At 33.1% G+C, this 23,723-nt stretch overlaps 1 protein-coding gene across 8 annotated transcripts in view; it reads right to left on the bottom strand.

Moving 5' to 3' along the window:
- Positions 1-23,723, bottom strand: part of PKIB (cAMP-dependent protein kinase inhibitor beta) — a 95,872-nt gene that overhangs the window by 63,281 nt on the left and 8,868 nt on the right. For 7 of the 8 annotated variants that reach the window (XM_039854230.1, XM_039854234.1, XM_039854231.1 and 4 more), the window contains exon 2: positions 10,900-10,997. The gene's annotated coding sequence lies outside the window, so the exon portion shown is untranslated. Of the gene's footprint in view, positions 1-10,899; positions 10,998-19,914; positions 19,999-23,723 lie in introns of all 8 variants that reach the window. The other variant, XM_039854233.1, reaches the window with a different exon arrangement.

Here is a 23,723-nt window from a genome sequence, read left to right as displayed (position 1 = left end):
AAAATGCTTTCATCATGGAAGAAACAAAGCTTTATCCTTTCTACGATAGACACTCTGGATATAGATTTGCTTTTCCTACATGCAATATTTCTGCCAAAACTATTATCTATGAATTTGCAGAATGCTCTATTCATCATTATGATATTCTATATAGCATTGCTTCTGATCAAGAAGCTCATTTCACACTCATAAAAATCTAGTAATGCTCATTCACTGGTATTACCACATTCTCCTACTCCCTCAAAAATGGGCCTCTGAATGTCAGGCTCCAGTCTCAACCCCATCCCTGGGCTCCCATTATTTGTGATCATCATACCTCTCTGTTTATTTGCCTGGATATCTATCACCTGCTTCCAGACTCTGTGTCACCATGGCCCGCCCATCTGCTGAGATACCATCTGTTATACTTTGCTGGTCTTCCTGGACTCCTACTCCCTGCCTGTCAGGACTACCTCCACCTAATGTCATCATCATTCTCTCGAAATAATAAGCCCACTAGCCTGGCTGGACTTTTTCCCATCAGCTCAAATGAGTTCCAATTTCAATGGCCTCATTCATGCTGGTAGACATGTCCTGTCTTTAACAAACAAACTAATCCATCCTTTACCACCAAGCTCTTATTCTGATGTTAGACTGCTCTATGCCTTACAAAATATTTCTATTTAATAAGTTTAAACCTCAATTAAAAGAGACTGTGAATTGTTTAACAAAGAGTTATGGGCATGTGATAAATCTAAAAAGATAAAAGTCATGTACCAACCTGTAATAAAGAAACCTGATAAACAATGGAATATTTTCACTGACACTACAGAAGTAAAAAGCTATCACAAAATTGTTTTCCAAACAGCCTGCCATCCAATAGCATATTTTTAGAGACAAAAATTGAAAAATGAATTAAATGATATTAACTCTTTAGAAGGTAAACAAAATGTCTACACAATGTGAAAACAAGTTCCAAGCTTAGTTATTAGGGACTGTTGGAGTCTACACAGCTATGAGATACTGTATATAGATATTTTTATATTCTTTAGTTATACATATGTGCCTTAATTTAAAACAAATGACAAAAAATCATCAATTGTTGACCATACAGCTACTAACACTCTGCATAGAAGAAATGTTTTCACCAGCATAAGTTTAATAAGTCAAAGGTATGTTGAAAAAAAGACAAGAAACAGAAACTTAAAATGATTCAATATTCAAACTGGATTCTTGTAGACATCAAATTCAGTGAAATCCAATCACATTAAAATTTTATTAATCAAGCATATAGGCACTATTCTAAGTGCTTTACAAATATCAATAGATTTAATCTTCTTAACTTTTTAAGATGGGTACTTTGTTAGTTCCATTTTATAGACGAAAACCCTGAGACAGAGAGTTTAAGTAATTTATCCGAGGACAAACAGCTAATAAATGGCACAAATGGGACTCAACTATGGCAGTCAATGATTTAATCCCCTGCACCGTGCTGAACTTCTGAATGACTGACTTACTAAGATTCATGTAGCTAGATAGTGGCAAAGCAAGGTATGGAATAGAGATTAGACTTCCAACATTCAATGCTCTTTCCACCAAATCTTTTGTGATGTTAAAATGTTCACCTAGTATCACAAAGACTATGAAATTCCCTATGATGGGCTAATTAATTACCATAAACAAAACAGCCAAAGAATTATTATAATGTACTATTAAAATTACAACTTGATGTGATGTGATTAAGCTATGATAGGTATTTAAATACTTAAAACAGACTCCACAGACTAACATATACAATAATTTTAAATTAAGTAGATCATTTCGGGTGACCCGCTGGCAGTCAACTCACAAAGTTGAGCCATGTTTCACATGACATACAAATAACATAACCACAAACTAAACTAAACCAAAGTGGAACCTTCACAGATAGTCAATGTGGATATGACTTTGAGGGACACCATTCTTTTAGCTATTCTGCAGCAGCCATGCCCATACACGTGGAACTGTTAGGCACTGAAGACTTTAATAATAATCAGCAGTTAAAGTATTCATGATGTCTACTAGCAATTTGAAGATACATCATCCGAGACAAATAACAAAAATCAATTCATGTGTATCTTTTGGACAATGATTTCAACTTTTCTGAAGTTATATCCTTGACCTTTTTTAAGGGTTGTATTAAAAACACAACCATAAGCACTTATATTTCCCTATAAATGGATTTTTATTTCTTAGGACTACAGTTACAATTTCTGTGCTATTTACAAGGTAGGATAAGAGGCTAACATTAAATTAATAAAAAAAATGTTATGCATTCTCAATAACCTATAAATTAGGATTTTATAGGCTGAACTTGTTTATAAAACAAACTACCATAATTTTATTAAGAACATAATTTGATAAAGCTTGATACATAACACATGCTAAATCTTTACTTTCAATGTATCATTTATCTTATATAGGAGACTTTAGCAATTAAATTAATTTTCAGCAGATAGTTAATACTGGTTTTCTACTGCATAGAAGCAATGTTTTCACCAGCATAAGTTTAACAAGTTAAAGGTATGTTTATACATTTATCTTATAAATGTGTAAAACATCTTGGAAAAATGAAAAAAAATTTGAAACAGGGAAATTTAAAAACTATTTGCAAGCCTTTTAATCCTAGTTCTATTAGCTTAGAAGTTTAAAATAAAAAATGAAATGATGAATTATTTGTCCTAACTCCATGTACTATAAATGACATAACTGCAATACCACCTTGCTATGAAGAACATCTGAGATTGGGCCTAGTTAAAGGAAATTGCAGACCTGACCTGAAACTGAAACCCTTGGATAATTAATGAGTCAGTTCTCTGTCTCTCATATAATCTTGGCACATCCAAACCTTGCAGAAACAGACATGTCGCATTCATTAACTAGCCAGCTGTTAACAATTCAACTAGGGCAAAACTAAGCTGGCAACTAACCATAAAAGAGATGACTTCTGATCCTCAATGAAACCTGATTTACCTGGCCGTATTCCACTACATTTTGGGATGGATAGGACAGAGTGCTTTATCCAATGGGCAGAGGCATTAATTAGGTTTAACTGGACAGGGAGAGAACAAGTATAAGGAAACAATGATGGATTAAAGTCATACTATAACTAGCCATTCTGAAGGTAGGATATCAGGCATTTCCCTGATGAAGTGGCTCTAAGAATCCATTATCTTACTTCTCTACATCTTTTTTAAACATAAGAAGCAGCATGATGAAAAGAACAATGGACTGGAAAGCTATATATCTTCTATATATTACTGCATGCAATTGTCTGCTTTTGAGATTTGGGCTGAGTATTTTTTTTTAAAGACTGCCATTAAATTAGCTATGTAACCCAGAAAGTCATTTCACTCCCTTAGCCTAGTTTTCTTCACATGCAGGCTAATCCTCCATTGAGATTTGCCTAGGAAAATCTCAGTTCATTTACATTTTCCCCTGACTTCCCTGCTGGCTTAACTTTTGCTATTTTCAAAATGTCCCAGTGTTGCCAACATATAAAGATGTAAATTAGAATGATGTTTTTCCCTAACTCTTCCAGCAATAACATCCTGTCATCCATTGGCTCAATTCAGGAGTAGGGAAGCCCACCAAATGTAAATAGTAAATGTCTTATCAAGGAAAATGCAAATTTCACCAGGGAGAGCAGAGCTGGAGCTAAATATAACTATATAGATCTCAAAAGCGCAGTATTATAAAAAGCTGTGCGATATTATTTTTGTAAATTTTAAAAACACAAACCAGGACTAAACATTGGAATAGTTACATAAATACATGGGTAAAAGTATAAAATGGATTGGAACAATATACACTAATATATAGATGATTCTAAAAGGAGACAACTAATTGTAGCATTTCATTTCTTTAAAAAGAAAGACTTTCAGCAAATATTACAAAATAAAATAAGTGTCAATTCTGAGGGGTGGGAGTTGATTTTATTTTTTGTTCTCTGTATTGTTAAATATTTCAATATATAAATATACTAATAAAAAAACAACATGGACTACCTAATGAAAGAGAAGATGAAGCTAATCAAAGATAGGACTGGAAAAGTGAGCATAGAGTATAATGGCTCATTTATTGCAGCTGGTAAGCATAACTTGCAGTCAACTACAGTCTGCTGAGTTGATGTTACAGGCAATTACTAATTGTTTTATTGGATCATATTGGCATAACCTGGCTGTTGCACAAACACCTGTGGTCCTTTTGACCTTCTTAATGGCTAATTCAAATTATTCAATGGTCAATACCAAAAACATGACTAAAACACAGGAACTGATTGCACAAAGATACTTAGTTACAACCAAAGCCCCAGCAACTTTAAAATTCATCCAAGTGCACAAGCAGGCTCTCTTTGAACAGATTGTAACATATTGTCCAAGATCCTTTTTGATATAACAAATAGAGGTTGAGAATATTGGTTCCCTAACATAAGCGACAGATTGAGCAAAAACAAACAAACAAACAAACAACAAAAATCCTTCCAGCAACTAAGAACAGACAAATAATAAGCAAATGCTAACAAAATGTAACAATTAGCTTAATGTGTTTTGTAATGTTCTAGGTTTACTATTTCACACTGCACATTTTAGAAAGATTTTGTTTTTACAAATCCCAGGATAGCAAGAGAGAGACTTTTCTACGTTAATGGGCATCATTTTAACCTTCTGGGTTGTTTGTGGCAGACCACGTGTTTCTCAAGATGAGACTCTGGGTCCCCATAACAGTACTGTTTATCGAGTGTCTATTATAGGCTAAACATTTTAAGTTAGTTCTTTTAAATGAAATTTGGCCAAGGTCGAAAAGTTAAGTGCAAAGCGCTGGGTCTGACTCCAGAGCAGCTGTAGTCCCTCGCTGTGTTGTCTGCAGGGGAGCCCTTCTCACATCAATGACCTCAATAACAAATCCTGGAACTTTTGTCTTCATAGATGAGTCATTTACCAATCCTCCATCCTCAGTGCCTCAGCATCTCATCTATGAATCATTTGTGCCATATTCCTTCTCGGTAGTACCAAGCTTCTGGAACCATCTCAGTTACCAGAGGTAGCTTATTATAATTTCAGGCAGCCATTCCTTTGAGTAAATAAAAATATATCTTCTTCTGAGTCCCATCCACTCAATCAAGTTTTGCCTTCTCAATCATTTAAAACAGATATTTCTCACATAATTGAAAAAAGTCAGCATATCATCCCCAGGTCCTCCCCAAAATACTAAATATCAGCCTCTCCTAATAAGATGATCTTTTGGGTCTCCTCATAGTCTTCTAGTTCAGGGGTCCCCAAATCCCAGGCCGTGGACCGGGACTGGTCTGTGGTTTGTTAGGAACTGGGCCGCACAGCAGGAGATAAGTGAGTAAAGCTTCATCTCTATTTGCAGCCTCTAGCCAGTGCAAGCATCACCACCTCAGCTCTACCTTACATCATCAGGCATTAGATTATCATAGAAGCACTGATCGCTGACATCAAAAAGGTTGGGAACCGCTGCTCTAGTCTAGTCAATTTTTCACTAGATCAGCATTTTCATTCTGGCAGTTCACAAACCCTGGAGAATTGCAGTGTCTACACCTCTGTATCCTTGGTACTCACAAGGGTGTTTGGTTCAAGGCAAATGGGGTAAGTGCTAATAAATACTTACTAAACAAAGGAATGTAAAAAATTAGTTTTGCAAACATTATTAATGTTAAATGACAATTATTTTGATCACTAACAATTAGTGCTAAACTGTCAATGATCACCTCCATTCACTGTATATATCCCCTTTTCTCTCCTTTAAAAGGGTGTGTGTTTATTCTGCTCTTTTGTTTGTTGGTTGTTTTATTTGTTTCGTTGCCCATTTTTTTCCTCCAGAACTCACCACTTTCAAATAGTTTTTTAGCAGTCATCAAAAAGTGACAGTCTGGCTAGCACAAAAGTTAACAAGAGTAATGTCTTTATCTTTAGGGTAGCGCATATTTGATTTTTTCACTCTTGTTTAACACAAAACAGCTAAGCTTCTCTTTTGCTTTTATTACTCATGAGAAGAAAACATTTGAAACATCTCTTTTGGCAACTTCCAGACTTTTTTCCTGAAGATAGTCAATAATATATATCTATGAACTAATAAAGATATACCCTTAAACCAATATTTGTTTAGAGTCTAAACTATATTATTACTATTATTATTATTATTATTATTATTATTTTATTATCAGATTCAAACATTTCCAGGCATCTCTCATGACCTAGCAGGATGGATCTGTCAAAAATATAACCTAAATGTACCTAAAAGTCCTCAAAAGAAAGACACTGATGATGGCTATTAGCCAACCCCCAAGATCAAGACCTAAGCTTTCTGAGAAAAAGCCACCTATGAACCGTCCTAATGTTTCTGTCAGAGAGGGAAGAACATCTTTAGACTTAATGGATAAAGAGAGTTGAAGAAACAAATCTGATGCAATGGTCAGGTTAGAAAGGAGGGGGAAAGTGGCTGAATGCAGGACACTGAGAAAATTGAATCTGGAAAAAAAAAGTGCACCACAGATGAGACAGAGGCAAAGGGAGAGGAAGTCCATATGAGCTATGAGACCACTAGAAAGGCATGGAGCAGAATGAGTGACCTCAGGAGGAACAGCCTTGGCCAGGACACGGAGACAGACTAGATGTGAACAGAAAGACTTGGTAGTTTGTGAGCCTGATGATTACTCTTTCTCACAAGATATTTGAGTCTTGGAGCTTAGTAATTTTCCTAATAGGGTCCAAGACAAAAAAATTTCCATTTTGTTAGTATTCATGTAAATCGATTGTCATAGTCCAGGATGATATCACCTGGGATGTTTTAAATAAATTAAAACTTTTTTCTTCATTTCACTATTCATGGATTATAATAAATTTTCCTGTCCCACTTGTGGGGCCCCAGCTTTAAAGGAGCAGTGTTACTCTGGAGGGAGATGAAGAAATCAATCTTTCCTGTACCATACTCTACAATAAAACAGGAAATATACTTCTCTCCCAATTTTATCATGTGTTACTCCTCTGCAATTATCCACTGCATAATTCAAGACAAGAAACTGGAATTATTTCGTTTTTATTAGTGATAACATTATGAATATTCAGACATTACTCAACTTCTATTGAAATGTAAGAATTATAAAACTGTCTGATTGAAATCCCTTATTCTCTTGAACATTATAACTTAAATTTAGTCGACCTTTTTTGGCAAAACACTATTTGGTCTTCTCTAGAACTCCATCTTTATTTTTAACTAGGACATACAATATATTCACACCTACAAAAATTTCTGTGATGCTCTGTACCTGAAGTATCACATGAGCACTAGCCCAGGATGGGCTCTGAATTTTTAAGCCTTCAACATTAGTGTATTTGGAATGTAAATCAGAACTTACTAATTTATTAATTCTATCCCCGCAAACAACAAAAAAAGGATTTTCAAACACATTGTTAGGCATACTGCTTGAGCCTCCTTTTTGTTTGTATATATAGAAGTTTGAATATGTCTATATTCAAAGTCTGTCCATCTTCATTTATGGTTTCTGTCTTTGATGTCTTGTTAGACAAAGTTATAAAATTATTCACCAATCTATTTTCCTTCAGTATGTCTCACTATTTTTTCTTCTTTAATTAATCTGATATTTATTTGTATGAATAAAAGATCCAACTTTACAATTTTTTCTAACATAAACCAATTATTGGAATTGTATTCACATACTAGTACTTTCCTCACAAACATAAAATGCTGTCTTTGTTATACATTACCTTTACATGCTTGAATGTGTTTTGGAAATTTTCAAGCTGATTTGGCTCCTCTAAGTCTCTACTATATTGTCTTAGTAATTGTAACTTTATAATATTTTTTAACACTTGGAATTAGAAATTCCTTCTAAATTATTCTCCTTTTCAAAATTTTGCTATTCCCAAGCTGTCTATTCTTCCAGATGAATTTTAATAATCATTCCACCAAACTTTCCATAAAAAATCTCTATGGTTTTAAATGGAATTGCTTCAACTTTATAAATTAATTTGTGGAAGCTGAACTCATTATAATATTTACTATTCTCATCCAGGAATATAATATAAATCTCATTACCGCTCATTTTATTTTGTGTTTCTCAATAAAATGTTTTATTTTAAACATGCATTTCTTATATAGTTTATTCATAGATATATGATATTTCATTGCTATGATAAATGAGATTTTTCATGATGTTTTCAATTTGTAGCTATTATGAAAAGTCAATTCATTTATACACATTTATTTTTTGCATGGTCACTTAAGTGAAGTCTTTTATTCTAATAGATATTCAGTTGATTCTCTTGGGATTTTTAGTAAAAAATACATTTTTAAAGGAAAAAAGATGTCACCTCTTTTCTAATAATTGTAACTTTTGATAGGCAGTATACCATACTATTTAAAATTAAAGACTTATGAATTAAGCCACTTGAGTTTTAAATCAGTGCTGCCATTTATTAACTATGTGACCTTGGTCAAGTTATTTAGCTTCTCCGGGCCTCGGCTTTCTAATTTGTAAAATGAAAATGATAGTAGTCCATATCTCCTAGGATTGTTGTAAAGATTAAATGAGTACGCATTTGTAAAGTATTTAAAAGAGTTCGTAGCACATATAATAGGGATTTTTAAAATGTTAATCCTTTTAAAATTTCTAGCATTGACTGTAATTTGGAGAATGATACAAACTAGAGATGATGAAGTTGGGCATATAGTAAGCCTATTACATTTTTCTATTTTTTTTAAATTGATTTTTCAGAATTTAATAACATCTCTCTATTCCTAAATTACTATGTTGTGTGTATGTGTGTTTTCTTAAAAGTAATATAGTTGTACTTTATCAAATGTCATTTGGAATCTATTATAAAATAAAAAATAGGGGTTTTATTCTTTAGTTTATTACTATAAAATTATTTTAATATATTTCCCAATATTGAATCACTTGTACACTCCTGGAATAAACAGCATTTGTTGTATTATTGTATCTTGTTGATTTCTACATTCCTATCCAGCATTTCAATGAATTTTTGTGATTTTCTTTTTTGTTACTTTTATTCATTTTTTCTTTTTCTAAGTATTATGCTTCTTATTAAATGAATTAGAAAAAATATTTTATCTCTTTCATAGAGTTTATAGAGTATGGGATAATTTGTTTCTTAAAAATACATATTTTCAACCACTGATTATAAATACTTATTGAAAACAAGATACTTCGCTCATCTAAACAGAGTATTTTAGCTCCTGCCAAATTTTTCTATCCAAGCTGGTCAAGGACATAGGCTTAACCATCAGATAAATTAGGCTCAAATCCTAACTTCACCACCCACTAGCTAAATATGTACAGTTGGCAAGGTGCACTTTTATCACAGGGAATAAACATACCTTTCTTATATTCCTTACAAAGAGTTATTATGAAGATTTACATGAAGTCATGTTTATAAAGCCACTATACATTCCACTTGCAATAAAGATTCAATAAATTATTTTATAGGTTAGTTTTAATTTTTTAAAAGACAAAATTAAGTTTACAATTTTACTTGCTTTTTTTCTTAGTATGGAAATTTTAGTTGTTTGTGTAGAAATATGTTTTTACTAATATTATTTGTGCAAAATTACTTCATAAAGGGTAAATTTCAATTAAGACATGTTATTCCCTGCTAACATAAATTTAAAAGTTGACATAAAAGTAAAAATGCTCTGTTAACACATTAAATGAACCCATAGTCACTGTCCAAACGAAATCAGAGAGTTTATAAGAAAGCCGTACTGGTTTTTGGAAAACCGAGCAATGAGCCTAAACCAAATTTAATGTCTTCCACTCTTTCCTGTTCCCTTGGAGCTTTGTCATCATGGGAATCCAAGAGTAGGAAGAGAATGTGGGTTCCTTACACAGACTGAGGTTTGCTCTGTGTTTTTTGACCTGCCATCTAAACAGCAATAGGAGAGCAAATCTCTCACTCTGGGTGGGAAAAAGCAGTAGTAAGATATTGGAGTGGCCTCAAATACAAATCTACCAATGTAATAGAATTTTTGTGAAATATTATTAAGATTGCAATATAAATGTAACCTCATTTTTAAAGGACACATAAGGTACATATACAGATATATAAATTATGTGCAATATATAGAGTATATAGTATATACATGCAGTATGTATAGTATATATACAGATGAGTATAAACAAATCATCATATATTCATATTCACCTATATAAATGGATGTCATTTTTATATATATATTATTGCCACATATATGCCATTTATATATATGAAATACATCTGATATATTGGTATATATCTCAGTAGACAGAAATGTTTCTCGAAAAATATTTGAGATTTATGTCCATCAATCAGTGTCATCAATAATATTTACTTGTATGTACTGATTATAAATCTATCACTATAGTCTCTGCGGAGATTAAAATTAGAAGACTAGTAAGTTTATAAGACCTGATAGGTCTTATAGGTCCTGATAGGTCTTATAAACTTACTTATAAGTTTATAAGACTTATATCATAAGTTTCTCTTCTGTTTTAAAGGCTATAAATTTAAAATATTATTTTGGTGGAATGGCTGCCTCTGCTGAAAACAATTTAAATAAGCACAGCTAAGAAGGTAAATATCAAACTAAGTATCAGTCTCTGTACAATCACTGGTCCTATAGGATGGAAATGTGTTTCTCAAGTTCTCAGCATGTGTTACGTGCTATTAATTTGACATTAATAGATCTATCAAGCTTTAATTAAACTATATCAATTTGCTTTCTAAAACAAAGACCTCCTATCCTATCTTTTCTTTGCTGTTTTCTGACTTTATAGCAACAAAGGTATTTCCAAGGACCTCCTCAATAGCATGATCAGTGGGTCACAAGTGTACTTACCTCTGTCTTTTCTACTTGCTGCGTGGCCACAATGACTTGATGGTTTCCAACTCCCCCCAGATTACTTGACCAAGTGCCTTTTCAGTATACCATGACCCCTGAAAGAGACAACGAGAAAAAAAGATTTATTGAGATAAATATCTTTCATTCATTTGTCTCTTTCAGAAGAGAACAAATGGTCCCTTGGGCAATAACATCTAATTTAATGACAAAATGCCACACAATTTTAAAACAACTTTCATTGCTATTTTTTCATCGCCCTAATTTCCTTTTCTTTTACACTTCTCTGATTTATAGCAGGAGCAAGATAAATTTCCATGAGTAAGCAGTTCAATGCTCCCTTATAAATGAGGACTGTGTTTCTTTTTATTATTTTGTTTCACATTCAAACACATCAATCGTATTCCGAGGAAACTTTCTCACGTTTTGCTCCAAGACCATATATCATGAGCAATGAGACATTCTTTAAATAGTAAAATCAACAATATAGCAATATATATGTTTTTTTCCTTCGGCTTTTACGGTGTAGAAATCATCTGTCCTTTTTCTACTAAATGTGTGCCAGTAATGTCGATATTCCTATGCCTGTACGTGCTAACTTTACTAGGGTTATTCAGAGTAGGAGCAAGTTCGGTGCTGTCTGCTGTTTTCTTATCTCCCAACTTTTGTCTATTCCAGGATCATAATGTTCCTCAGCTCACTCTTCCTTCCATTTCCCCTCCCCCAGGCACCATTTAGTTTGACCCTCCTCATCCACATCTACTTTCACTCCATCAATTCTCAAACAGATTAAGACATCTCTCACTATTCAGCCTGGTTTGAGGCATCCTCCTTCCAGTCCATGTTTCACAGAACATTCATGTTGGAAGAGTAAATGAACTTTAAATGCATATGAAACCCAAGAATTGTATGTGCTGGAAATATTTCACTTTGATTCTCAAATAAAGTATCTTTTCCCCAAATGCCAACAGCATTACACTAGCTGTCTTTTAAGTTAGTTTTCAAATAACATCATTACTCTTCTCTTTCTTTTGCTTCTCGTATTTACGCATACCTTACAGGTAACTCAGTAAAAGAAAGTCCTAAGGGCATTGTGATATAGAGGCGGAAGTGCTGAACTTAATTCTAGTTCCAGCTCATCTATTTATCAGCTGTTGACTTTGAGGAGTTATCTCCTCTCGTATAGGAAATGACAGAGCTTTGCTTATCAAATGGGGAAGAAAATATTTACCCTACTTATCTCTCCAGGTTGCTCTGAAAATCAAGGAAGATCACATACAATAAAATGCCAAATATGCAGTATTGTTGTTATCCTCCCTGAAGAATTGCAAAAGTAAAAAAGGTGCTTATTGTGTTTAAAACTAGATTCTAATTGGGATCTTAGAAAGGTAGTTGTGATCACACTCATAAGTCTCACAGCTTCCTTTTGGGATTGTGATGTTCTCAAGAGTTTTGTTTTGGCTTGCAAAAGAAACAAAATACCAAAGGAATCATATTGTAATATATTTGAATTTCCAAGACATACTGAATCCAAAAGGCAAATAATAGGAAAAATGGCTCAAAATGGGACTAATTTTAATTGACTGAAACTGCCATTGAACTAAAATAACCCCATTGCCATAATGCAATCTCTTTTAAAACTCAGGTAATTACTCCAGGTATTATTTTGACACTTTCCAATAGGAAATATATGCCTATTTTCTACCATTGTGCTGCAGGTTTTTAACTGGAGAATGTGGAATTTGTATAATAGGATAAGCTTGTTTTGCTTCTAAAGAGAAAATTAAAAATGACCTAAATATTACTTTATAATAAGCAGCACAATAGCCTCAGGAAATTTGTATTTTAGATGAAAGAAATCGGAGGAATATACTTGAACTCATGCATCTAAACAAACCAGTTAAAGTATCGAAATTAAATGTAGAAAGAGAAGGACAGAGTGCTAGGAATAAAGACCACAGCTATATTTTCATAAAATTTGGTGAGATGAATGTTAACCAGAGTTCAGTAGTTTAAATTTTCTTCTGAACTGCATAGGTATAATCAGATAAAGAAAAACAATCCTCAATGAAATATAATTTTTTATTTGAAAGTTATTGTCCTATATTAAGTTATTGTCCTATAAGAAGGATCTGTAAGTCTGTTCATTCATTCATTCATTCATTCAGATATTCAAAAACTAGTACTGAGTGCCTCCAATGCATGAGGCTTTGTACAAGATGTGCTGGTTTGGACCCCTTGGCCAGATAAGGGTAGCAACAGATGACAAAAGAATTTCACAAATAGGCCATATAAAAACACTCTATTTCTTCTGCTTAGAATCCACATCACCACCTTTGCTCTCATTAGTAGGTTATGGGACATCCATAAAGGCCCAATTCTAGTGCTGCTTCTTTCGTAAAGCTCTTTAGAATTGCTCCAGTTTGGTGTTCATCATAATCCCTGCCCTGAAGTCACGGTTCAGAACTCTGAAGCACTTATCGTGGTCGGCTTTGCATTATGTCTGTGTGTGACAGTCTTCCTGTGAAAGTCTTGAATGGCAATGTTTTTTTTCATCCACCTATAGGACTCAGTATGATAAACTGTAAGTACTCAATTAGTGATTACAGAATGGAAAATTCACACATCTTTACTTGCATGAGCAAAAGTATATCATAACTTGAAAAGGATGATTTGCAAATGTTTTATGTTCACTCTTGCTCTGTGTAGTTCTAAAAGGATGAATTTATACCATGAATTTATACCTTTGTGAAAATATGAAAAACTGTGAATTCATTTATAAATGTGTTCATAACAAATTAGTATGATTCTATTAGTATGATTCTATTCAAATTTTATTTGCTTATCCTTGTTTCTCTCATTGACCTTTAGCATATTCTTTCCTATTTTTTCCTACTATATATGTTTGATTTCTACAATTGTGACAATTTTTAAACTAACCTACTGACTAAATCCTTGGCAACTGCTACATTTTTAAAAGCTTTAAGAGCTATTTGATGTACATAAAATTGCTAGTAACCTGTTTCACCCATTCACTCTTTCATGACATACTGTCATCTACCATGTGGTAGATACTATGGAAGAAACACAACTCTGTTTCAGAATACAGAGGGCCACAGCTAAAGTAGTTGATAAGAAATACACACAAATAACCAAAATCAAAATTTTATCTAAATGTTATATCTTTAATTTACCTGAAATTATTAATTCAAAACAATTTTGAATGAAGCCTTATTAGCTAGAGAATGAATTAAGAGGAACTAATAAAAATGACTATGAATCACAACTATATTCATGTTTCAGATTCAGTTAATACAAATAAACATTCAGTCTAACTGTCTTCTTAGATTCAAGTCAATGTCATAAACATTTATAATAAGCAAAGTAAAAAAATGTAAAACTTAAAAATTTGGTGAAGTTGACCAAAGTCTTAAAATGTTGAAAAACTTTGACCTCATAATCCCACTGTGAAACTCCCTTGCTCCTTCAGGTCCCAGGATAACCATCTTTTTACTTTTTGTTGTTGCTCAGAAAGAAGGTAAAAGGATTTTAACATTTAATAAATATGTGTTCTGTGACATGAGCCTTGCTAGACACTTTGTGTTTTATTGTGTTTAATTAATACAATTCATTTACCATATAGCAGGCTTTTTTCAAAGCTTAGAGATGGTGAGATACTTCCCTAAGGCCACACAGCTAATAAGTTACAGAGACAAGATTCAAGTTAAGCTTTTTCTTATTCTAAAGCCTGAGATTGATCTACTATGCACCATGATGCCTCACAGTATTCTTGAACTATTGTCCTAACTTTTATATATAACTTTTCCCTAATATTATTTTCTCTTATGACTAAACAGCAGTTCCTTGACTCTTATTATTTTGTTTCATATCTAAAGCTCTAAGAAATATGATTTTTTTTAGAATTGATTCAAAAAGAGTTCACTTATTCTTCGTGTAATTTTTCTTTTAAGCATTTCTACTTCCTTCACATCTCATACACCAAAGAAAATATACCTCACATCTCATACTAAAAAGAAACAATTTCAGTGCTAAATGCCTGCTGAATTTATTTTTCATGTTCATAGAATATGAACAGATGTAAAGAAGTTTGATTTAAAAGACTTCTTTTTGTGAACTATAGGCCCAATGAATAAAATAAGCAAATTTACTTATGTAAATAATTTCTTAGTTTTCACTCTCTTGCATTTTCACATATCATTATAACCTAAAAACAAGACCGTGGTTGCCCTCACGAAATCATGTGGTACTTAAAGCATACTGTCATGATTGAGAGCACAGATTCTAAAGACAGATTTTCTGATTACAAATCTTTTTACTGCGTAAATTTAATCTAGTTATAACCTTTCTGGGCAGGACTAGATTTCCCCATATGTAAAATATCCATAGTAATAGTACCTATCACATAGAGTTGTTGGGAGATTTAAATGACATAATTTAAGTCATATGGAACAATGCCTAAACACACTGTGCTTTGTATGTTTTAGATGTATTAATAGTCTTACATTACAAGGATAAATAGAATGTTCTTACCCATGATACATATGATAAAAACAGTAAAAAAAGGTCACTTTTAAACATCAAGTAGCTTTAAAAATGCATGTTAGAAAAATATTTAAATTTCCTATTACTATTGATATATCTTAGTAGTACTTTAATTGAATGGCTTTGATACATTAGTAGGTGTGTGCATATTTGTGTGTAACACAAAAATCTGTGTGCAATTCTTGATAGAAATTTTTAATTGTCTTTTTTTAAAGAATATAGGTCCCTCAAAGGGTGCAGACCATAGTGCAACAAAGAAGATTTTTCCTTTGCAGCCGGAGCAAACCCCTGCCTCCTGAACCCTTTGGATCAGTAGGCAAACAGTTACTGCCCAAGACCAAAAGTACTGGATGAAAAAGCTGTGGGAAGGAAAGAAAGGTTTATATCACTTCTCTCTAGCTGGCCAATGTTAATTATTTCTCAACTCTAATAGTTACATGTTTCTCTATTTTACACTTTAACCTCAAATGCAACTGTGTGTTATTCCAAGATACTGAAAGAGCTTAATCTGGGCTGTTAAAATATGTGCCTAGGTCTTTAGGAGAAGTCATTGCTCAACACAGGCGACTTAAAGTCCAAAAAGCAGAACTCAAGCCTTCGTACAGGAGCTGATTAGTTTTGACATTTAATTGACTTTCCTGGAGAGTCATTTATGAACTGTGTTAAATATTAAAAATAAAATAAGATGTGATCTTGGTGAATTATTGTCTGACTTTTCTATACAGAAATAAAATTCAAAGCAGTATCTTTAATATTAATAGTAAGTTTTTGCATTGATATTGAGTCAAATACTTTGCCATTTCAAGCCCCCTTGAAGAGACCAGAGTTGTCTTACTGGTTTTTCTCAAATGTAAATATTTGCTTTGGCTAAATGTTAATAAAGAAAGTTACATATTTAATATAGCTTAAAGAACAACTACTTTCCATTCACCCAGAAAATTTACCTTGCAATTACGCCTGAAGGAGAAGAAACAGAAATGAAAGTATTTGAGATGAGAACTCTAGTTGCCACAGCTACCTGCCTTGCTCCAAGTTCACGTTTAATTGAATTTACATCAATAATTCCATAAATTTGCTTGCATGTTCATAGAACTTAAGTTATTGTCTTTGATTTTAAGGTCAAATACTTACTGCTAGCAACCTTTGTGCCTCTGAGGGAGGCTTGTTCTCTGACAGATTGTACTGTTTCGCCCATGGGGGCGGGCCCACAACTACTGTAAAACTCCATGGGAGATGATGTGCCACCTTGAGCTCCCACCCCCACCCCCCAGTTGCTCGGCAACAACCCCTTATGACTGCTCCTCTGGGACTGCTAGGCAACAGTGCTGAGTCTGATCCAGCTGCTCCCAGAGCACTGCCTCTCAAGAGGGCCAGGTTAATAGGAGGCCAGGCACCCTAAGTGACTAGTTACATAAGTTACACACATTTCTCAGAATGCTCTCCAACAGTCACTAAATAAAAAGCATAGCAGAGCTAGTTCCTACCCTGAAGGGTACTCTTGAATGTACCCTTAATTTAAACTTTATCCTTGGATCTTTAGAGAAGCTGATAGAAAACTAATGTATCAGAGCCAAAACCCGTGGCAAAAAAAAAAAAAACAAGTGTTAAGAAAAAGCACACATACGCATAAAGGAGGACAATCCTTTTTTAAATCACATTTAAAATATGACTTTCAAAGCTTTAATAATTCCAAAAAAATTGCTACTTATATATTTTCTGTTAACATACAAAAAATGTGAAAACAAAAGAATTAAACCACATTATTCTTATGGCAAGGCTGTTCCAACAATATTTTAACACAATGTCATTGAATATAGCAATTTCTGAGAAAGACCTTCAATTCTTATCTGTAGTTAAAGCCGCATTTACATCTTCATTCTCAATGTCTTAGAAACTAGACTCTAGGTTCTAGACTCTTAACTCAAATTTAACAAATCTAAATTAGTCATATTTTTCCATCCATATCCAACCTAATTCTTAGAAAAAAGTCGATAATTTAGTCAACCAATCTAAAAACTTACCTATATATCAAAACAAGAGTCTAGCCTTACTCCATGTCCCCTATGCTCTCTTATCTCTTTATTATAAAGGAAGAGTATGTCCTCCAAGATACATGAACTTATTCGTACACCATAGTACAAATACGATCCTACTACTCCACTAACTCGAAATAGTCAAGTCCAAGTTATTTAGCATGATATGCAAGGCACTTTTGAAACTACTTCTTGTCATACTTCTAGCCATATATGCTGACGTCCATTATGTTGATTTAATTATAGTTCCCTAAACACAGCACTTTAAGTCTCTTTCCTCTTTGTAGGACACATTTTCATTTGCTTGGCAAACTATTGTTTATCTTTCAAGATCTAGCAGTAACAGCACCTTCTCTGAGGAACTATGCCTAATTTTAGAATTATTTATAACCATCTCAGAGCGTCTTTACACTTGATTGATACAGCTACAGTGGCATTAGTCACATTGTTTTACAGTCATTTACCTACTCAATCTTTATTCCATGTTCTTCAAGGACTGGGACCATTTTCTGTTCAACATCCTTGGTGCCTGGCATATTCCGTAGAATTAAAGAGGTATTTATACTACGGTTTATTAATGATTAGAGAACTGTACTCCTAGGCAAAACTGTAAAATACATAAGGTCTGGGCATTTTTAACTTCTTAATTAACCACAGATGGGTAATAAAGCAATTCACCAAAAGCAAAAACTTAATCTCCTGACTCTGGGCTGGTCTTCTTCTCCCTAAACTATGGTGAATCATGGAGGAAAAATAACAGATACCTCTGCAGTGATCCAATTTGTCCAGTAATACAGCTAAAATAATCAGATAGCCTGTGCCCCTTTTATTATAATCATAACATGAAACTCAAGAGAGCTACTTGGTCAGGTAACCAAATCACTAAAAGCTGGTCTGGAGTTGGTCTGCGGGAAGATAACTTGCCATTCAGATTAGCAACTCTTAAAGCAGTTTTTGCAGAAATCTTGGTTCAACTAAAGGGAATATAAATGAAACAAACAAACAAAAAATTAAGGCTAAATAAAAAACAAGAAAAAATTATTCTAATTTTAAAACCTCAATAATATTTCAATAATATTTCACAAAACATCATTTATTAACATCTATCTCCCTCAAAGTACTAATTAAAAAATAAGTAGAAACATCAACAAACAATACACAAAAGGCCAAAGATGCAGCAGCCAAGTGTAATATCACCAAGCCACTCAAACTTTTACTTCACTACCTCAGTAGCTAGAGATACTGACTGCCATTTTCAAATATAAAAATGCTTCTATGTTTTTTCTATAACTTCTTAAGTTCACATATGTTTATGCAACTATATTGCCAACTATTTGATATTAGCAACAATGTGATTGTCTAAAATAATCTGTACAACACAAAATTCTAATCAATGGAAATCTGAATTATTAGCCTATCCGTGTTAAACTGAGAGAGAATTCATAGTCTATTGTGAGCTCGTGGGTTCTATATACTGTTAAACCTGTGCTTCTTTAACTAGTAAACCTTGTACCCCTTGGAAATACTTGACTGTATGCTGAGAGTACTCACAACCAGATGATAACTTTTGTATATCAAAGCAGTCTTACTTGATAGCATATATATTAAAGCGTATTTATATACTAAAATAAAATAAACACATTATTAGGTAGAATACCAAATTTATACAAATTTATAAGATGAATATGAAATTTCAAAGAAACTTTGCCCTTTTCTCTGGAGCACTTTGAGTTGCCCCTCTAGATTTCTGGGATTCTTTGGTAGAAAAGATTGAAATGTCATTCTCTTAGGGTTTGCCCCCTAGCATATGCTGAGGGGAAAATTTCTTCATTTTTCCATAAAAGATATATGTAATCTTGGTTCTGGCCTACCACCACCATTGAACTCAAAGAGTGCTACTCTATTTAAAAAGCTGCCTTTTTTATTGCAGCTTAACTTTTGTAGCCTTTTCAATTTTGTGGTAAAAGTCCTTTCCTCTCCAATATTAGTCCTAAATCTTTCTGCAGGTACCTCACAGGACCAGTCTAAAGCCCTAGATATGTAAGATAGTCCTTCAAATAAAATGCTCACAAGTAATGGAGGATGTATTCCTTCTGTGGAGGATGTATGCCAGAAAATATGCTGGATAGTTGACAATCATTGATCATAACACTAAAATTACAAGTAAATAGTATTATTTCTATGCTACAAAGGAAGGAAGGAAGGAAGGAAGGAAGGAAGGAAGGAAGGAAGGAAGGAAGGAAGGAAGACCTACAAAAGGGTAAGCAGATCCAGATCTAATTTCAAAACTTCTGTTTATTTCTTTTTTGTATATCATGTTACACTACATTTCCATGCCTTCTTTCCCAAGTGTTCATTTCTCCTAGTTAAATATCTCCATTTTATGACTATTCCTTCTATTATTTCTGCAATAACTCACCATCCTGATGTATGTGTGTGTTGTAGGAATGTCCAGAATAATTCGACCATGGCAGAGCAGAGTTGAGCCATCACTTCCCTTGTTCTGGATAAGATAATGCTATTAATACAACTTAAAAATATACTACCTATTAGGACAACAACTTGACATTACCAATTCTTATTGAATAAGCCATAAAACAAAATTCTTTAGTATTTTTTTTTTTACCAGATTCTACTAATTATCATTTCTTTTCTATCTGGTTTCTTTTTAAAAATTTTTATAACTCGTGTATTTATTCACATGTAAATAACCCATCAAAATAATTTTTGACTCATAAAGTTCAGCATTGATTATATGACTCCCTACTCAAAAACATTTAAAGATGCAAAGGTGCTACAAATTTAAGTCTAAAGTATTCCTCTCTGCATTTAAGATTCTTGACTATAGTCCCAACGTATCTTTCCACCCATATCTTCTCCCAGTCCCTAAAATTCTACACAGCTGTTGAATTCTTTTCTGAATTTGTACCTTTTTCCGTGCTGTTCTTTCAATTAGGAATGTTTCACCCACTCATTGAAATTCCACCAGTTCTTCAAAGACCATCCCAATTACTATATACTCTATAAAGTCTTTTTGATTAATTTCAAACTTCATCTTTCTTTTCTTTGAAACCTCACAGCACTTTTTAGTTCTTCTGTGGCACCTATTACAGTCTACCTCAAAGAAATGTGTGTATTATCTTCCCTCACCTCCTCCAAACAGATGAAATCCTAAGCTTCCTATAGAAAGGAAGAAGTCTCACTCATTCCTTTATACACTATACCACTAACACAAGTATCTGAAGCCAGGAGGGTGTTTTTTAATAGATATTTGTTAATTTGAATTTAGTTAACTATTCATGTCAGAGATGAATGTACTGAGTCCCAAAATTCATGAAAAATTTAAATAAGGGCCATCTATAACCATCCATAGAAATGAATCTGAAAATGAATGGGTACATGTAGCATTAAAATATGGAATTATAGACTCTATTCAGAATAATGCAAACACTTTCTTCAATGTACTGATTTCATGATGAAAAACTGAAATTATATTGGTGTAATCATGTTGACAAAAAACTGAAATCTCAAGAGATTAAGACTTCTTCAGGGTCACATGACTAATTAAAAGCTGAGATGACCTCACAACAAAGCTTTTTAACTTCTAGCTTATTTTTCCACTATCACTTCCAAAATTATGTGTTGATATATTTTTAAATGTTAGCTGCAAAAATATTTATGTAAAAAAGAAATATTCTCTTCTTTCTTATTACCATCAAAATATTATTTGAAAAGGCAGAATTTAAAATAAAAACTATAATAGTAATTAAAGAGAGTTATATTAAACAAAATTTATTTATACAAAGCTTACTGATTTTGCTGCTTAATTCCAAAAAATACAGTCAAGAATCAGATTATTAAAAAATACTGCTGTTCAGTCAAATAAATGTAATAAAACCTATACACTAACAATGTTCACCTTTTCTCATAAGACAGTCCTATGAGTTTAATCAGAGCCTGTTTATGCATCTGTTTTGTTTTTAACTTGTTTTGTAACCAGTTGGAATGTAGTCAAAATTTTATCTGCCCAATATCCATTTCCCCTTTGAGAAACCTTCTCTCCTATTCTCTCTCCATGTTATTCAGTTGTTTCCAAGAATGAAGTTAACAATTCAGAGCTCCAGATGCTCCCTAGCTACAGTGATTAGTTCAGAAATGATGTGTGACTCAAACCCATCCCAGCAAGATATTACATTTTTCCAACCCAGCAAATGCTTAAAGAGTGGGTTCGTGATGCATGTTAGTCCATCTTAGACTGGTGCCAATGTATCTTTCCACCTGTATCTTCTCCTAATCCCTACAATTCTACACAGCTCTGTTGAATTCTTTTCTGAATTTGTCCCTTTTTTGTGCTGTTCTTAACACGTAAAGACACTTTTTTCTATTTGAATTTAAACTTGAGAAGTTAAACCTGGAGCTGTTGATAGCTATTTTGTCACCAAGCAGAGCCTGAGAATGAAGCCAAGTTGAAAGAGAGAGTAGAGACAAGAAGAAGAAAATTGGGTCTTTACAAAATAATTTGAGTTCTAGATTGTGTGACTGAAATTTGGGTTACATAAATGAAATAAATTCTTTTTATTTCCTTAAGCCAATTGGATGCAAATTTTCTATCATGAGCAATCACAATATTTCTAACTAGTGCACTTGGTTATCTGAGTTTCTCAACCCACAACAGATTAAAAGGGTCACACAGAAAGAGCTATCACATATGGACAGTAAGTCCTCACTTTACGTCTGTTGACAGGTTCGTATAATGAAACCAATTTTACCATAGGTTAATTGATATAAATAATAATTATATTCTATGGCATCTCATCAATATTATAATAATACAACATTATTCAAGGGCCTGCTGTATTTTAGATGAACTAATAGCTTATAGCTTGACGGTGAAGATGAAGACAGGTGATATGTAGAAACAAAATAAGGAATTTCAAAAATTTCAAAAATGTGAAGTCTTTTTTCACATAGCATTCTGGGAAACACCTCAGTCCCAGGAACGCCATGACAGTTGGTCATGCTACTTGGGGAGTTAAAGATTTTTGTAGCGATTTGCATAAACAAGAAGATAAGGGGTTATTAGGTTATGGAAGACTCAAGGCAGATGGTGGTGAGGCTCTGAGGTTACTGTATTTGTTGGTTGGTAAGGGACTAGCCAGAAGCATGCAAAATTCTTAGGTTCTCCATAGACTTGTGCTGATGAAAGTGAAATTCACTGTGAAACATTTTACTCCAAACAATAAGAACATAAAGAGTAAAAACAGATGGGTCAAAGTATTGGCCATCCAAATAAAGCCAAAGGACAAACATAGGTATGAATCTTTGGATTGGTTTAAAAAAGGAATATTGGATACTATCCCTGGAGAGTTTCTAAATTTTTAATTTCAGGAAGGAACAATTTCATATGATGGCAAGGCCAGGGTATGGGTACAGAAGTGGTTGGGTGAGAAGGAGTAAAAAAGAAGACTACTGTTTGAGTTGTGGAGGTCAAAAACTGAGAAGTTGTGGTGTTGGATGTGGATATGAAGTCACCCAGATTGAGGACAGGAGAAGATGACTGTATTCTAGTTGCTGGAATATTCAGTGAAGGAAGAGCTTGTTCAAGTGGTGAACAGGAATGAGCAATGGTAGAGGATAGGGTAGAAATTCATAAAAATAAATCCAAAATATCTATTAAACATATCAACTAACTAATAATATTCAACCTCACTAGCAATCAAAGAAATACAAATATGAGCTATCTTTTTCAATTGATTTCTAAATTAAAAATTTTTGAAACAGTATTAGTATATTAGTAAAAACATTATTTTGGGTAAAAATTGCTATTGGCTTTTTGAAAAGAAATTTTGTAGAATGTATCAAAAATCTTTAAAAAGTGAATATCTTCTGACCTAGCAATTCTATGTCTAGAAATGTATTAAAAGGTATTAATCAAATAGATGTATACAGTGCATAAAGATTAATAGAGTACTATAATATTGTTTTTAAAACCAAATTTGGGGGAAGTCTGCATATTTACCAATAGGGATTAGCTAAAAATTTAATAGAACATTATGCAGTCATAAAAAATATGAGTATTGTCTAGGAAAGATATTTAAGATGATTTATTAAGCGGAAAATGGGACATATATATGACATATCACTTTTGTTTTAAAAAACTACATATATGCAAATAATTTTATAATTAATGGTGGTAAAATAGGTGGAACTTGTTTTCATAATACGATT

The sequence above is a fragment of the Pteropus medius genome, unplaced genomic scaffold (assembly GCF_902729225.1).
Source record: "Pteropus medius unplaced genomic scaffold, Ma_sr-lr_union100, whole genome shotgun sequence".
Lineage (NCBI taxonomy): Eukaryota > Metazoa > Chordata > Mammalia > Chiroptera > Pteropodidae > Pteropus > Pteropus medius.
The sequence above is the reverse complement of the archived record's forward strand: the minus strand, read 5'-3'. Positions and strand labels throughout refer to the sequence as shown.